This window comes from Strigops habroptila, chromosome 11 (assembly GCF_004027225.2).
Source record: "Strigops habroptila isolate Jane chromosome 11, bStrHab1.2.pri, whole genome shotgun sequence".
Taxonomy (NCBI): Eukaryota; Metazoa; Chordata; class Aves; order Psittaciformes; family Psittacidae; genus Strigops; species Strigops habroptila.
The window spans coordinates 13,212,611-13,231,290 of record NC_046360.1 but is presented as its reverse complement, the minus strand read 5'-3'; the positions used below and the strand labels follow the sequence as shown (position 1 = coordinate 13,231,290).

Genomic DNA, 18,680 nt, shown 5'->3' with positions numbered 1-18,680 from the left:
TGGATTGCAGGAATTAGTTAAGTTTGTATTCTCCTGTCAAGTGTTGTCAATGAAGCCAGCCGAATTCCAGGAAGTGGTTGAATTCAGCTTATTTTTAAGTCTGCCTGGTTTTACTTAAAATTTTCCTTTATTCTGAGGAGAATCTACTTAAAATATTGAGATTGAAAGTGGAAACTAACAGAAGAATTACTCATTATTCAGGTTTAAACCATTTTTTTGCTGCTGGTTAAAGAAGAAAAGCAATGATTCTGCCCTGAGGTACAGGGTGGGAATGCATGAAGGGTAATCCTAAATCTTTTTCTTACTATTCTAACACTTTTCTGTTGCTATCCTTTTTCAACCCAGGCCACTTAATTCCATGTGAGAAGGGCTGGCTTTAGTTGTGTTACAGATAGAGAATACAAAGGTGTGGTAGGAAGTTGTCTTACACAGGCTAACAGAACTAAATGTAAACCTTGTTTTCGTCCTGCCTTGTGCCAGAAAAGGGTCAAATCACGTTAGCATTTACACCAAGCTAAAGACTACTGCGGAGCAGTAACTCTTTCTAGGAGAACTTGTTATGGCCTTTTTGTGCCTTCCTGGTGCCAAATCTGGTTTCTTCAGCTCAATAGTTGCAGTCTGTGCTTCTAGAAGGAAAGAAATCATGAAGAAATGAGTTTCTTCAAGTGACCTAAATTATTCTCCTTCCTCCTGAACTCAGCTACGTGTTACTCTTTGCCCATGCAGCATTAATAGGATCAGATAATATCGAAGACTTGTGTTTTTTCATAATTATCTGTTTAACCTTGTGACTGAGGGTAATGTATCTTCTCCATCTGTTACTAATTCAGCTGAAGCAAAACTAGTTTGGCTGTTTGGAGGCCGTTGGCTTAAATGCTGATGAATAAGCCATAGATAATATAATTAACTGACTTTGTGTCAGTTTGAAAGGTAAAAATGGCTCTCGATGCAGGCCACCAGTATGAATTCTAGGTCAGGAATTTCCAAAGCTACATTAATTCTGTAAGATGTTTTGCAGTCATTGTGTGAAGGAATTCTGTAGCTGCTGTTTCAAGTTCCACGTTCTGAAACTCATCACCACACTTCATACTGATGAGCAGACTGGGGAAAGAAGCCAAGAAATTAATGGACCATAGAAACTAAATTACCCTTTCAACCCTGAAGGAAGTCTTCCCTTGCACTCAACTCATGCATTGATCTTAACACAGGGCAAACAGAACCTGCTGGAGCCATTTGACAGCAGTGTCTTGCCTTGGTATTAAATCTGCAGAGTTTTTGCAAAACCAGATTGTGTCTTGTTTGTGAATAATTTTCCGAGATTTAGATTTCTTTTGAACTTCCACATGTAGTAAAATTTGGCATCTATCTGAAGTGATTTGTTGGATGCTTTGTGTTTTTTTGTTTCGTTCTGCTCCTTTGAATTCCTGTGGCTGCTGGAAAATTGAAATCCTTTCTGCTTTATGAAGAGAGGATTAGAAATAGAAATTCTAGGGCTAGCTTGGATTGGAATTGCGCTACTTACTATCAGCCTTTGTTATGTTATAGAAGAACAAGTCGTGAGGAAAAACAAAGTTAACTACAGAGTTCTCATGAGAAACATGTTTTTAGGTACTTTAAGAATCTTGGTATTGTTTGCCTAAGAAAAAATAAAGCTGTATGGAATCCAGGCTGTAATTAGTTTCATATGGTTCAGTTCTTTGGCAACAATTGTAGTGTGTATACTGCACTAGTCCATATGTGGGCATCAGTAGTTAGATACAATACTAGCTGTTACTTGCAGCAAGGCACCAGCATTGCCAGTTTTCTCAGTACTGGTCATTTCTTTAAACCATTATATATCTTACTCCAGTAATTTTGTACTGCAAAAAGATGTTACTCTCCTCCTGAAAACAGACATGGTATTTTACAGCTAGTTACATGTTTGGTTTTTCACTTAGGCGACCTTATTCTGGCAGTTCACATGTAGTCTATACAATGATTATATGTGTACTTTTACAGGCAAGTGTTTTAAAAGATGAATATGGATGCCTTGTTTTCAGCAGTCACTCTGGATGTGTAATGGCAAAGATGGATTTTCAGTACACGGACCTCACCATTCCCTCCTCTAAATGTTGGCTGCAGCGACTTAACTGCTTGGACTACTGAAAAATCTTTCTCTACTTAGAGTTTGTGAAGAAATGAACCACCAAACCTAATGCTGGTATAGCTTATATTTTCAAGAATTATTGTATTCTGGGATTTTAAGCAGTTCTCAAGATATCATAAAGGCAAAAGGTAACTCCTGGCTCATACAGATCCATCTCCAGTAGGGCTTTTGTCAGTGTAGTTATGGCTGGGAGGAGCAGAGAGGATTAGAGCTTTATTCTTTATGCCAGGAAGTGTTTTGAAGTGTCGGCTAGATTTCATTAGGGTTTTTACACCTGAAAATGGCTGCCCCATCCCTGGCAGTGTTGGACACAGGGGCTTGGAGCAGCCTGCTCTAGTGGAAGGTGCCCCTGCCCGTGGCAGGGGGTTGGAACTGAAGGAGCTTTAAGCTCCCTTCCAGCCCAAACCATGCTAGGATTCTGTGAAAATAATCTCTAAGTGTTCCACACTGTTTTCAGCTTAAGTAATTGTATTTATCTTCTTGGTGTTTGGGTTTTATGTGTGTGTGTGATTTGGTTTGTTTGCGTGTTTGTTTTTCCCAAAAGGAAATTAGTGAAATGGGTTGGGAGAACCATCTAGATGTCTTGAATGAGATGAGCTGTTTCTAATTCTCGTAACTCTTTTCAAGATATTCTTAGGAGTACCAGAAAGAGCAGCTTCCCGTTAAGCTTGGTGGAGGACAAGTTGTGTAATTGAAATAAGAATAATATCATATTCCATCACTAAATACTAAAACCTCCCTGCAGAAGGATATGCACAACACGTAGTTGGCAGTTGCTGGCCATTACACCACTGCCAACCTCTCAAACTCATGCAGTACTACTGCTGGGATGAAGCAACAGCAGATTCAGGCAGATTTTGGGTACAGGTCTCACTTAGAAACTCACTACTGGTGGGACAAACAATTATTCCATATGAATGTGTAAATGTGCTTTCACAAACACATAATTTTGGTTTTATTGTTGCAATGTTTCTTCCTCACAGCGGATACTTGTTGAAAGTTACATTCATGTGAAATATAAATGTGTAGCTTTTAATGTAACGTTAGAAATTTGTGTGATGCACACACACTGACAGAAACACATTGACTCATTACTGATACTCCTTGCAAGTTGCTGGCTGTCTAAACATAAAATGTTTACAACTTCTGTCACTTATGTATTATTGGCCGGTGTAGCAAAAACCCAAACACTCTGAACATTAATTTTACACTTAGTTATTACACAAGGACTATGTAGAACTCTCTATTCCAGGGAAGCTTTTATTTGTTCTCTGAAAGCCTGTCTTAACTAACAGTGACTTCAAGAGGGAAAAAATAGTCTACCAAACGTGTAAGAAAGGTGGGGACTTTGATCCTTACAGGCTGTTGAAGTACCTCTTGTTAGTGCCTCTTGTGAATTCAGCTGGGGGGATGTGTTGGGGATGGGGCTTTTCTTCTTTTTTGGAAGCTTGAGCAGTTCCTGTCAAATTGTGTTGCTGATGGTTGGAGCAAAGAACGTTCAATAACTTAAAACTGCTGGGCTACTGCTTGTGGTGGTTTGGAGTTTTGTCACGAAGTAAGACATGGGGTATGGTTGAGGTTGTTAGGGGTGTGATATACCCTATTGCCAGTTAGTGACTGTGTAGAGTAACACTGTAGCAGTTGCTATAGTAGCAGGGTGTAAGTAGTAAAGATACAGATGTGATGTCCCCAGCACAGCATTGCCCCTTTTCCTGCTCAGGTTGAGAATAGAGTGAATTTGCAGGTATTTTTAAACAACATTGTGTGGCTCCATTCTGTGCCAATTTTGTGCAAGCAAGTACCTCTTGTAGTTTAGACTTAAATTATGGAATAAAACGCAAGTGTGGACTTAACCTTTTTGCCATTCTCTTGATACATGGACATGTCCATAGGCCGGATCTGTCATTTCGTGACAGTAAGGTCAGCAAAGTTCTTAAGACAGAATAAAGGAACCTGGTGTAGTCCCTTTTCTGTGCAATGTATCTATTGCTGTCTGTAAATAATGGTGTATCCGAGTCTCAGGACCTTCTGTAGCGCCTGAAAACAGTCTCATTTTACAGTGGAATGTTTTTAATAGGTCACTAAGCATTGACAAAGCAGGCTTGTGTTGTCCTCAGCTGCATTGGGTGGGTAGCCTCCCTATTGAGGAAATCATATGCCCTAGAGGAAAAAGTGAAATAATTTGCATGTTCTTTACTCCTTTCATTCATTTTCAATCTTCTATTACCAACCTATCCCCCACAAAAGACCACACTTTATAACCTTTGCTCTGACTTTTCTCTTTGCTCTTCTGCTCACGTGTATTTATGTATCCTTTTTTCTACAGCAGTTGAATGTGTCTCATGCAGTAGTTGATGGTGGTAAAACAAAGGAGCTTGCTAAAGGTCTATGTGCAGACAGCTATTTAAGTGTGTGATGGGAGCCTGACATCTCTGTGGGAACAGCATTAGGATTATGCAGCCTATTGTACTCACATCTTCAAAAACCTTCTCGTGTTTCCCGATGGCAATCACACTCGTGAACAATCCCACCATTTAGCAGAAGAGTTCCAAAAGGAAGCGACTCCCCCTTCATAGGGCACATGAACACAATATTGTGGAGGCTCTGCCTGTCTTCAGATGCCAGGGGTGAAAAAAGAGCAGTTCTACCAATAAATTTGTTTTCTCCTGTTAGCTCCTTTTCCTCTGGAGCAGAGAAGTACCAGGTTAGAACATACGCTATAACTGCTGGGATGTGGTGGATCCAGGCAGCTCAGGGTTGACCAGGATCTCTGGAGAACAGACTGAATCCTGGGGGAGGCTGCACATTGCATGAAATAATTGTCCACACCACAGAGGGAAAGATGTGCCACCACAGAGACCAAAGTTGGAAGAGGCAACAGAGGCTCTTTCTGATGTTGTGTGAGAATTCCCTGGTTGGGATCATCTTCAATTGTTCCATTCAGTATCTTGGGTTATTCCCAATTGTCTGCTTTTTACCACAGCACTTTCTTTTCCATGGTAATAAAGGTGCTGGGAAGATATGCAGGAGTGATTCCTGAACCATTCCAGGAATTCTGAACTGCCAACAAAGAAAAACATTCTCGGGCTGCCTTGCTCATTCCAAACTCCAGTGAAACAGCAAGTCCCAACAGGATAAAGCATAACATGTCAGCCATTCCTTGAGGATTCAGACACTGACACAGGGTGCCCAGAGAAGCTGTGGCTGCCCCATCCCTGGCAGTGTTCAAGGCCAGGTTGCACACAGGGGCTTGGAGCAACCTGCTCTAGTGGAAGGTGTCCCTGCCTGTGGCAGGGGGTTGGAACTGGATGAGCTTTAAGATCCCTTCCAACCCAAACCAGGCTGTGAATTCACGTCTAAACAACCAACCTCATATTAGACAAAGTTAGGACAGGTTCTTTCAGAGGGGCTGTGTGGGTCAGTGGAACTTGATTCTTTGGGGGTGAAGATTTTCTGTCTGTCAAAATAGCTTCTAACCTTATAGCTGATGAGGCATTGCTTCATGTGACTTGCAGAATTGAGAAGCTTAACCAACCCAATAGAGGAATGGATGTTTTAACTCCTTTTCTGTTGGCTCCATTTTATCAATTATGGTACGAGACATTTTCTGTAGGCTAGACTGAAAAAACTTGGGATCCTGAAGCTGCAGACTATACTGAGGGATTTTGATGTGATTTCAGTCTAACTCGTTTCCCTTCTCCCACATTGACTGGTAACACCTGCGTTTTCTCTGTTTCTGGATTCTTCAGGAACAGGATGGTAATGGCAATAGCATGGACTTGAGTTTTAATGGTTTTGGCTGGCTTTCAAGTTACCAGGAAGGGGGAGGAGGAACCAGGATGGGGAAGTGGTTATTTATTCTTTTCCTCACCCTATAATTCAGTCAAAATGTAACAGTATTTAAGTGAAAGCATGAAGAGAATGTTTCTGACCTTGAGGAAAATCCTGCCAAATCTCAGTGACCTGTTACAAATAATGAAGTCTTGGGGGTTTTCAGGAAAATTTTGTGAACCTTGTGCAATTTAAATGCTCCATCAGTACATGTAGCTATGGCTGCATTACTTTATAACAGCTTACATGTACAGTTTATGGAGTTCAGCTTCATTTAGATTCCCTCTCACTATTTTATCTGGTGAGGCTGGTTTGAAGATCAGGGCAAACTGCATCGTTTTTTTTCCCCCCACATGCCACTTATATGTGGGTTTGTGTTGGAGCTCAGCATTACATGTACACAGAACACCACACACAGTCCCTGTACACACGTGAGAGCAGGGTGCTTTCTGTGTGCTAACTAATAGACTAAGCAGCTCTTAGAGTAGTTTCTTTCATTTTGTTTCCAGTTTTGGATTGTAGCTGTTTTTCAGAGCACTGTTTCTCATTGCAAACAAACATGTGCCATCCCAGAACTAGCCAAAAGCTTCAACTGTTTCGTTTCTCTACGTGGATGAGAATTCGGTGCTAAATGGACCATTGCAGTACATTCCTGCTGAAGGAATTGTTTGACCTGGCAGTGGTCCTGTCAGCAGTATAGATGGCAACGTAGGCCAAGGCACAGGCACTGGGGTTTAGAGACTGAGCCTGCTCAGGCATTGCACAGAGTTCTTGTGTGTTTCAAGAGCGGAGAAATGGGTAACTGCTGTCGCAGCTATCGGCTGGGGATCAAGAAATGATCCTGCCTTTCCTTTCTTTCACGGTCATTTCATTTTGGAGTGTCCCATCAGGAACGGGTGCTGTTCACAAGAGCTTTCTGTGTGGTTCAGCACACTCTGCAGCACCAGTTGTAGTTCCACTCCTGCCAAGGCACTGGACTGGTATGCCAGGCATTTAGAGAAAATACTTCTCGCCGCAGAGGTGGGGTTGTGTGTGTGGTAGTTTTCTTTTCCATTTTAGCAGCAGTTTCAAATGGAAACTTGTGCTTAATTCAAGGGAAAAAACGAAGGAGGAAATAATTTATCTCAGAAGGTTACTTGGTGGAACTGAAACCAGGAAATCATGCATTTAGTGTGATGGAATAATAGGTTTTCCTTCTCGTGATTTTCTTGAGTTGTCTTCATGGAACAGACTTTCTGCAGTTTCAGATAATTTGTTCATCATATGACTGTGTAAATGTTTAAAATACAAGAAAGCTTGGACTGATGTACAGAAATAATGTTTTCATTGAATTTCTATTAATTTGAGCTCCATGTGGCTTCAGAACATGTTTTTAAACACACTTTCTTTGAAATCTTATTTCTTTTCAAACTCTGTTTGGGCAGCTTATAGCAAAGGTGAATTCCTTGACTCATTTTCAAATTTACCTTTTTGTTTAAATAGAGAAATCCCATCTTCATTCTGATCCCCTTCAACGTGTTAGTTTGTGGGAAAGTAGAATGTCCTCCCAGTTCTAACATTGATGAGATTGGGAGGGGCTTTAATAGGCCAAAAACTCAATGGGGTTTTTTTCCCCTCCTAAGATTGTGTTGCTGGAATTTGGAATGATGTCCAGTGCCTCTGTAACCCATCTGAGTAATGATTGCCTGGGCTTACAAATCCATCTCTCCCTATCTTTGCTATGAAATTACTTTCCTGTACCTTAGGAACAAATGAAGTTAAGGTCTTCATAAAGTCATCTGAAGCGATGCAGTGTGACCGAGTTTGTTAAACTAGGTAGGTGTGCTTGGCAAGGAGAAATGAAATCTGGATTACACAAGAGGAATCCTACAAGGAAGGTGGTTATTACAGAACCTGAAATTTGGGGCTTTCAAGTCAAGAAATGAGATGGTAGATGAGATGTTACCTTCCAGAATTAATTCAGATATTAACTTACATCTACAAAAGATGGAAAAGCAGAAGACTAAAGTGACATAGAGCCTGTCGAACTGTCTTGAGAGAAGAGAGGAGCAGTGGGTAGATGAGGACTAGAAACTAATGAAAATAATTATCTGGGACCTGTAATTGTCATTGGAAAAAAAAAGAAATCACTTGGGGAGCTGGAGCACAAGAGAATAGAGTGAATATGGTTGACTGAGTTGTGAGTCATCAATACTCGGTATCCCTGCTAATACACCTCTTTCTCTGTTACTAAATGTGATTTGTGTGCCACCTGTTCCAAGTGCATTCACTCTCCAGGGCCATCATGTGGGAGTCAACACGCAGGAGTTCAATTATTTGGAGAGGAGTCAGAGATTGAGTTAAATGTAAAGGGATTCATCGCTCTCTATACGAGTCAGTTAAACTGTGCTCTGCAAGTGCAAAGATCACAAATGCAGTGAATAAACTAATGCATTTGTCACAGCGTTAGTGTTTTCTACATGTTACTTAATATTGTTTTGAATGATAAAATGTAGTCTGTTAATTGTGATCATGCTGCATAATGGGCACATGTGAAAGAACTTCATGCAACTCCAAAGGACAGCACGGATTTTCATCTATGTTAGTAGGTATTTACATACTTTTATAGTCTCTCTTACAAACAGTCCAGCAAAGGATAACAAACTTCCTCCGAGATCCTGCTCTAAAATGAATGAGGTTCAGGTCTCTTAATAATGTGGGTCCATTCTGTGTAATTTAATAGAAGTGTGAAGGACATCAAATGCTTCCCACTTGGTACCTGAACAAGGAGTGCAGTACAAAGAAATGCAGAGAGGTTTAGCTACTTTGCTTTGTGGTTTGGGCTTTTTTCATTCAGTCAACGTACAGTTGAGGTTGGTTTGGGTTTTTTCCTTCCAGGGACACAAAAAGGCATTCATTTTACAGTAGTGCTGTCCTCCTGCCAAATTGTGAGAGTTTAACTGCAAGTCCTAGGAGTATTAAAGCTCGCCATTAAGATTCATATCTCTTCATGTTCTGTAATTTAAATACTGGGTTATTATCATAGGTGTATAATCATATAAAGGTATCAGAAGATTTGTGCTGGGGGAGGAATGAACATAGAGGTGAATCAAGTCTTCCAGCACTTGCAAATCCTGTTTCCAGCTGTCAGTTTTAAATTGATCCAAGATGGTCAGAAGTTCCTTAGATTACCTGTTGTAAGAACAAGGCTGCTGCTTCACTAGTGAGCTCCCAGTGCTGAGGTTTATTTGCCAGAAAACCTAGAAATTGGCTCATACCGGCAGATGGGTTCATGGGTTTAATACCTGACAACTTTAGTTGTGTGATTCTGGAACATAAAACTCATGATACCATGTTCTTTACTTCTTCTTTTCCCTGGAAACGCCCACGTTAAGCAGCTGTTTGAAAGCACAAAGCAAAACTGCATTAATCGTTTTTAGATTTTTGAGAAGAATATTCTTCCTCTTTTTTTCTGTGTTGAAGGAACTAAGTAACCACATTTTCCTGCTGATATACTTGCTTTGTGACTGAAACTGATAAATGTAATTTCATCTTCAGTGAACTTAATGACAACAAAGTATGAGCTTATGTCCCTTCTTCCCCTTCAGTTTGCCATGTTTTATTCCAAGAATACCCTTTCTGAATGGCCTTAATCTAATATAATGCTACTTTGGATAATAGCATCCAGCTTTCATGGGGGTGAAGGGAAGAAGGGTGCATTAACCTATATTAGCAGACAGCAAAAATAAGCGTGTTCCAAGGCCTTGCTAAGAGGAGGAGTGGCATTTGATATGCTGTGGGTTTATTTTTATAACTTCTATGTCAAAAGTATGCCATGTATTTATGGTCTGGGATCTTAACTGCGGTGACAGAGCCTGCGTGCAAGTCTGGAGAGCATCTCTGTGACCGAGTGAACAAGTCATTTAAATGGAGATCCTGCAAATTGAATGTAGTGTCTATTAACTTGTGAATTGCTGTGGATTGATATTACCATGCCAGGGCTTCTTCCATTAGTCAAAAAGCAATGAGAAAGAAGACTGCATGCTTTTTAGGAAATTAGGTTCTATTATGATAAGAAACACTTGCTTTTTCTTTTATGAAATCTCAGTTTTCATTATTTGTGAGCCCCATCTTCAGGATTTCTGTACAATGATCTTATAAGCTGAGAAGATTTTGGACAAAATAACTATAAAGCTGCACACAACCCTTCCGTGTATTGAAACACATGATGCAAGGAGGAGTGCTTAAGTGGCAGTGGCTTACTATCTACTTCATTTCTCTCCTCATGCTGTTAGCAATCTGAGAATCATCTTCTGTTCACGTATTACTTACCCTTATATATATGCCTTCTAGTTAGGGTTGTTGCAGAGTTGTTGACAGCTGGTTTTGTCGTCGTGTTTTCCAGTTGTTTAGGTGTCTCCAGCCTTGTGTGAACAGTACTGGGGTGGTGGTTTGAACTCCATGTTCCCATCTGAGGAAGTGTTTTGTTGGTTCCTGAAAAACTCTGTGCTGTGTTATTTGTACAAAGAGGGCTATGTGTATTCTAAAAACAAATAGTGTGGGTTTTGAGACTTTGCATACCCAGTTATACAGTAGCCCTATAAAAATACATACAGTAATGCTGATCTGAGTTTTCAAGTTACAGGGGTAGTGACAGTAATCATTTCTAACAAATTGCTGTTGAGATCAAAGCCATTTTAAGGCAAAACAAATGATCAAACTTTTTTAGCTTCCAGAGCTACTTGTAACATAACCATCTAGACAGAACTGAGGTAATTTTTGATGTTTTGTTATAAAAGAAATTAGAATCGTAGAATAGTTTGGGGTGGAAGGGATCTTCAAAGCTCATCTAGTTCAACCCCTTATAATAGCAGGGACATCTTCAACTAGATCAGGTTGCTCAGAGCCACATCCTGATGTTGGTGTTAACAGATTTCTGTATTATCCCATGTTTATAGTCTTTTCAAGAATGTGCAGGTTTGAACCTAGTGCAGAGCAAAGATGTGGTGACAAACTTATTTGTGGCTTTGAGTGAATCTCTGCCACAAGGATATAGGAAAGAATTGTCTAACACAATTACTGTGGGACTGAGAACGACTTGTGGATTTACTCCTAGTGTAATGTTATGAAAATGAAGCTCCTAATGTAAGTGTGGTTTGATCTTCTTATGTACCTATATGTTAAATACTCTCTTTGTTTAGAAGCTGAACATGATTGTGTCACTAACTTGACTTATCCCAATAGTGCAGTTAGGGTGTAATAGTGAAACTATGGTAACTTAATTTGCAGTGTTCTTATTTTCATTATCCAGACTTTACAGACTGTCTTGTTCAATATGTGCTAGTGCCTGTCGTGTCAAATGTCAAACCTCTCAACATTTCCCTTGTCCCTTTCCCCTTCTCCAGAGGGGAAGGACAACTCTGCTTCCCTGGGAAAGAGCTCCAGCAGAGCATAGGTAGCATGGTGGGTGGGCAGAAGGGACAGTCCAGTAGCCCAGTGATCACCAGCATGCAACAGCTTCTAATTCTAGAGCAACATGACGCAAATAGGAATGGAAAGGAGGAGTTTTTTACCCACTTTATGACTGCTGAAAGCGTCTTTATGGCAGTAAGGGGAAGCCCCTTTTTCCAGAGCTTCAGCTCTGTGTGGGTCTGTGACCCACATTGTGCAAGCATGCCAGTTGCTGATACTCATACAGCTCACTTTGTGACATGAAGTAATTGAGAGCTGTATCATCTGAGATAAAATTACCAAGGAAAGCTTAAATTAAGGAGAGCCAGGGTTTAAACTTTGCAGTACTGAGCTGTTAAGAAAAGGTCAGTTTATGCCTTAGGCTGAAAAAAATGGAATAGTTGGTTGGCGAACCTCCATCAGTGCCAGCCAGGCTTGTTCCTGAGTTTAGTTATTAATATTCAAAAGGAATGTTTTCAGTCCTGATCTCTAGAGCACAACTGCTCATGACAGTTCTGAGGTGATTTTATGCCTGTATGGTATTTAATAAAATGTGAAGACTAACAGCACAGAAAGAGGGCTTTTTTGGAGATACCACACATAACGTGTAACTTATGTGCCATGAATAAGTTATGTCACGTTGAGTATATGGGCTCATCTGGCTGCATTCCTTTTTTTAAAGAGTATTAGATCTTGTATGGAAATGGATTTTCCAAAGGAGTCCATTTCAAACACTCTGTGAAAACACAGCACTTCAGACAAGGAGAGAGAGATGTCAGTAGGGTGATAACAGCAGGGATTTCACAAGCTTTATGTGCAATTCTTCCTGATGTTGGTATTTTGAGTATGCTAAAGCAAGAAAGATTGCATCTCTTCTGACAAGTTTCTAGTTAACTGTAATTCATTTTGTAGTTATTACCAGCTGGTGCTATTGGTTTTAGGATAACTGGTAATACTGGTACAGGGAGGAGCAAGTCCCTGATTTCTGTTAAGGTTGTATATCTGAAGAAGCTCAGAAGTTCCAGTTAAAAACGTGTGTTCATTAACCTGAATGTAACTTTAATAACCTTCATGTTTCTTCTTTTTTTATCCTGTATTTCAATAGAAATATGGCCACAACTCCTGTGTTTCCCAAAGAGGGCACGATCCACTTCTAATCACAAAGAATTTATATTCATAATGAATAGGACACACTTCCAGAATAATTTTTTTTTTGGTACTGACATTTTAAATAAATCAAAATAGTTGTAGTTCTGCATCAGCACAATTCTGAAGTGTAACATAAATGTTCAAACCCATAAATGTGTTCAGTAATCATTAGTGCCTCGAGCTGCACGGTGTGCTGTAGTGCTGACTACACCACTTCCCATCTGCTGCTGAGGGAAGGCTGTTGGTTGGGATTTCATTGCAGAAATTGTATTTCCTGGATGCCTGAGACCTCCTTTAATTTTATCTGGTATTGATTAGAGGGAGTAAAAACTGGGTTTTATTAAAAAACTGTAACTTAGCACAAAATTCAGGTGATTTCTGTTACTGAGGGAAACTATTTTTCTGTTTATCTGCTCTTCTCTGCAGACAGTTGATTTTCTAACCTGAAGTGCCTGAAATGTTCGTAAGTTCTGAGCATTAGTAGGAAGATGAACACTCTTCACCTGTTTATTAGTACTCTCCAGATTCCTGTAGCGTTGTCTGCAGGTGACATCCTGTCACAGAGAGGCATCACGTCCCATTTGCAGAGCAGGAATCATGTCAAGTTGTTTAGAATGGGTTGTGCTTCTAGTCATGAAGCGTTAACTAAAACCCCCTGATTTTAACTGGTTCATTTTTGTATTAGCAGATGGATTGACCAACCTTCACGTGCCATCTTATATGGTATGAGGACAAACATTACCCTTGATCCATAGGCTTTTCAACCTTCCTCCTTACTCCATGTTGCCTTTGGATATCCGATATCTTCATCGGATGTGAAGAGCAGAATTTGCCCCTGGATGTAGTGAAAAGAAATACATTGTGGTGCTCATGGCAGCCTGCTGCCTAATTTAATTATTCAGGGATGTTGGGTCATTTTGGCTTATTTCTTCAATAGCCATCAACAGTCTAGGAATTACTTCAGTTCATCCCAGGAATTACTTCAGTTCATCCTAAAAATAATGAGAAGCAAATTTTGGATCAGAACAGCATATTTTGACAAGTCACATTCTATACCCATGTGCAGCTATTAATAAATCAATAAATTTCCATGTTCAACATGCAGCACTTATTAAATATAGAAAAATAAGGGGTTTATTATGAATATTTATGGGAGATTTTCACCTATTCCGATGCAGTATTTCATTGAGGCTCACCAAAATAAAACTGCTACTTCAGTTTTACATGCAAGACAATCTCACAATGCCAGTGCACTGGAGAAGCTAATTATACATTTTAATCCATTAATAAAAAAACAAGCTAAATATTAACCACTGCTTTAATGTATTGCAAAAATATGGTTCTTTCTTTATAGATATAGTTTTCGGGGAAAGAATGAGATGGCTCTTACTGTAGAACATGTTCCTCCCTGCCAAAGCCACCTGGCAAAAGCTCGGTGATCTTTCCTGAAGTGAAAACTTCTCCTAAGCTTAAGCACTGTCACAGTGTAATTTACTTACAGTGTGTAAGCTCTGTTATATTGTTCTGGGTACAGTCCAGTCCATCTCTAAGGTCGTTAAAAAACCAAACGTGGAACTACCTTACTCTAAGAGATCGCAAACAGCCAGTGCAGGAAGCTCAGAGCAGCTTGTACTGTGCTCATACTGAAGGTTATTACGTACGTCGTACATGGACAAAAGGTACTTTTCTCCAGCAAAGACTTGAAGTGGCTCTTGTGCATACAGAGACTCCAATATAATTACTCCTCAAAATGTTAGCTAATGTGATGTGCAGCAGTTTCCCCTTGGCTTCTTGTAGGTGTTCATATTGCTGTTAGCCCTGTCACGCTGCAGATTGATGTATCCATTTGAAGTATAAACTCCAGCATCCCTCCAGGCTAGCAGGTCATCTTGTGCATACGTTTATACAGAGGGAAGAATAGAAGGCTGGTAGAGATGGGATCAGAGAGAGAATCTCAATAGTGAGGCATATATTAGCCTTGGCAAGAGGATGTGGTGGTGACAACTGAGGAAGTGTTGAGATACGAAGTCTGTAACACAGAAAGTGTTTAGATAATGTTATCTAAATGCTCGCTGCATTGTGAAACTGTTATCTTAGTACTTACTCCACCACTGGAAAACACTAAAGGTAATTAATATTTATACCGAGTTGCTGTGTGCACATCTCATACATTTAAAAAAAACCCATCAGAATATGTGAGACAACATATTGACTTATAAAATACAATCATTAAAAGCCCTAGCTACTTCTGCTGGTGTTTTCCCTCCTCTTATTTTGGGTGGGGGGAGATGAGGAGGAGGAGACAGAGACAACAAAAGAAAGAGGAAAGGAATAATTGCCAGTGCAATATAATTTAATCTGCAGCTTGTATTCTTCTTCTCTGCCACACACAGATGTGTGACTTTGGGCAGAAAGGGCTACAGAAACACCGATTGTTTTCCCTGTGTATCCAGGTTTCTCCCAGTATCAGTTTCCCTTGTTCATGAGACAACAGTGTGTCACATGAGGACAAGATGTTTGGAGTCCTGTGATACAGTGAAATGGCCACAACACGTGGTTTCAGCTGGGTCTTCATTAGCCTTCAAAGAAGCTCCTGCTGAAGGGACTCTCTCCAGCTCTAACACACAGTACCTGCTGGAGGCAGCTGGGCAGCAGGTCTTCAATGACCGGTGGTTAGTATGTGAAGTTACAGAGCACAGAATAGTCTCTAAGTTGCTGTTTGATATATTTGAGTATAGGCCTGCCTCTGGGGCCATGGCAGAGAGGAAACAGCTATGTGAGGTTCATGGCCAGTACAGAAATGTGGACAGGTTTGTGCTGCCAAGGCTGTTGTATCCAGAAAACTCTGGAATTGCCTCATATCTGGAAATGCTGCTCCTTTTTGGTTTAGTTGTGGTTTCTGCAGAAACCATTACTCATTATGCCATGTTTCTTGAACGTATATTGTGAACTACTGAAGTTGAACTTCTGAATAACTTTGTCCTTTTTCAGCTTGGGCAACATTCAAATTCCATCTGGTAGGCAGAGAGTATGTTACGGGTTACTTGCAAGCGTTAGAAATGCCACATAAATGTTTTGCCTCTCAGACTGTATCTATGCTACTAGCTGGAACAGACAGGTCATGATCTCCAGAACTGGTGTGCTGTCACCCAGACTGCTTTATGTTGTGTGCTCCCTACTTGGCTTTGAGCAGTGGCAGCTAACACTCTTCCAAAGCAATGCCCAAGAGAGGTCCTGGGGATAGAACAGCTTCCAACAAAAGCCTCCCTTTTGGGGATGGAGAGGTTATACCATTAGACATTAGGAAGAAATTTTAGACATTAGGAAGAAATTTTAGGCATTAGGCAGAAGCTCTTCCCTGTGAGGGTGCTGAGGCGCTGGCACAGGGTGCCCAGAGAAGCTGTGGCTGCCCCATCCCTGGCAGTGTTCAAGGCCAGGTTGGACACAGGGGCTTGGAGCAACCTGCTCTAGTGGAAGGTGTCCCTGCCCATGGCAGGGGGTTGGGACTGGATGAATTTTAAGGTCCCTTCCAACGCAAACCACTCTGCGATTCTATGATATGAATGTTCTGTTTCCTCTAAGGGCCAGAAAAATGTGTCCTGGTCTTTTTTATTTGCTGCTTCTGATGAAGTCTCAGTTTCCAGGTCCTCTTCTGCTCTCTTGGTACATGTGAAGAAGCTTTTCCTGCTAACATAGCTGCCTGGCAGGTCCCTGTAGTTCCTAAATTGGACCATCTTATGTCCTAGAGAAATGTAGTGGACACCTGGGCATGAGGAGGGTGCAATATTTCTCTCATTTAAGGAAAATGGATAGGTCACTGTTGGAACTGGGTCTGACTTCTGCAAAATCAAAGCGGAAAGTTTTTCTTCTCTCTTCCCGTTACACCCAGCCTTTGGTTGTTGTGGGAGCTTTTCAGATTCAAGCTTGATTGAGGATATTTATTTCCAGATTCTTTAAAAAGGCAATTTTCATGCTGGGCTATTCATTTACTCTTGCCTCTTCAAGAGGGTTATGGGCTGTAGGTGTGTCCAGGTGCTGCCATCTCCTGTCCACACCACCGCTGCGACCTGCTCAGAGCTGTCCTGTGGCTTTAGGCAAATTTAAAAGACGTTATTTTATTATCTCTCATTTACTCTTATGTTCCAAATCTGTGCAGAGCCTTTTCATGCCCTCTCTATATTAGTCTATATCAGACAAGTGATCAGTGTCATTGATATGACTTTTCTTAATGCATGTGGCTTACTGCTGCCTCTTTTCCGCAATCAGACTTGATAAAGCTGTTTCGGCGTAAGAGAGTTGGGGGCTTTCAGATCCCAGCCCTAATTTTGAGGGGAATTAGAACAGCAATCCAATTTATTGGTCATAAAATAGAATTAATTGTGCACAGTGAGTGGCTTTATGGGCAATTGCTTTAAACAAGAGATGCCAGCAGCCTGGTGGCAGGGAAAGGGAGCTCAAGCTCCTCTATAGAGAAAGAAGTATTTAAATAAGTATTTAAACCATCCTTGAAATGATTCTAAAACCAGGATGAATGTTACAAGTATGGGATTCTCAAGTTTTCACCAGTTTCTTCTAAGTAGCATTTAGTGTCAGTACTGTTTGCATTGCACTTTCTGGGTGTGTGAGTTGGTTGCAGTGTTTGGGATGAAGCCCAGCTCAGAAACTGCAGAGCAGCAAGTGTTTCTCGGAGTATAAAGTGTTTTTCAAGGAGTGATTTAAAAGCAGTAAAATAATAATGAGAAAATTCATATCATAAACCTGGTTTTGGAATACCCCTCTAATACAGAAAATAATCAGTGATGTGCTTTCAGGTTATGCTGTGATTCTTTTTGGTGCCCTCCCCCCATCCCACAGTAATTGTTATTGGCATTTCTAAATTACTGTTTTGCTGAAGTAATTGATTTGCACATTTATCACCCAAAAGGAGGTATTTGGAAATCTCTTACAAGGCACAGTTTGAGTGCACCTTGACACAGGCACACATTTAGTACCTGCATTCAAATCTCAGTTACAAGTTGCATTATCTGTGTGGAAATGATCTCTTTAGTTTGAATGCAGCCTAGTGCAGTTTCCGTTGGGTATTTATATAAAGCTACTAACAAATGGAACAAATACATGGATCCATCAGATGTTCTCCTTTCTCTGCCAGTGTTGTGTAGTTTAAACATGGTCATGTTTTCATAATCCTCATCTGATTTTTATAGATAAGTAAATTTAGTGTAATGTTATTTCCTTTAAGTCATTTACAGTAACTGAGGGATTGGCGTTCATAAAGGTTATGGGAGGTCCTAAACATTACATTGACAAGGTGTTCAGCTGCATTTTTAGGCATCTCAAAGGTTATTTAAGATAATGAAGATCCCAGAGGAGACATCTGAAAGACACTTGTTGTCAGTTGCAGGTGATTAGGTGTCAAACTGAAGGTTTGATTAATGTAAGTACTCTTTATTTGAGGATTTTTTTGGTTTATGGGGAAAATACTACCTGCAATACTTGGGAGAAAGACATAGATCTTAGCTTTTGTTACAGAAGATTCTATGACATTGGCTATTTCTTTTCCTTATCAGTTCTCTTCCTCCTAAAATACAGGGATCTAAACACCAAGAACACATTCAAAATAAAATGAAGGGAAATAGCACAGAATATTTATCACTGTGTATTTGAGGAGTGATTTTGTGGTTTTTTTGTTTTCTTTGTATTTCTATTAATAAAAGCCTTTTATTTAATTAATTCTTTTAGTTTTAGCACAGAAGTCTTAGTGAATATAGTGGAAATATGCATGAAAGTATATGCTCAAGTGCTCTGCTGGCTCAAGAGTGCTCAGCATTTTCCAGACCTTGGCCTTAGCTCTAGTTGGAAATGACATATGTTCTGTATATCTTCTATTCGGGAAGATGACATCCATCAGTCACTTGTAACGGAAAGAAAGGGTTCTGAAAAGGTGCCTGTAAAAACCAGACAAGAATTCCTGTGTAGTATAAATACAAGAGGTATAAAATAGGATGAAAAGAGAGTTACAAAATACGATTAAAATAATAGGTTTTACTTAAGTTTGTGTTCACATTTCCTGATGGAAAACCGCTTGCAGCTCCCACTGTCTCTGGTGGCAGTGTTTGCGTGCCTG

At 40.3% G+C, this 18,680-nt stretch overlaps 1 protein-coding gene across 2 annotated transcripts in view; it reads left to right on the top strand.

Annotated features, from left to right (window-relative positions):
- The window catches only part of MED13L (mediator complex subunit 13L), a 184,666-nt gene that overhangs the window by 110,157 nt on the left and 55,829 nt on the right, over positions 1–18,680 (top strand). The window lies entirely within an intron of this gene.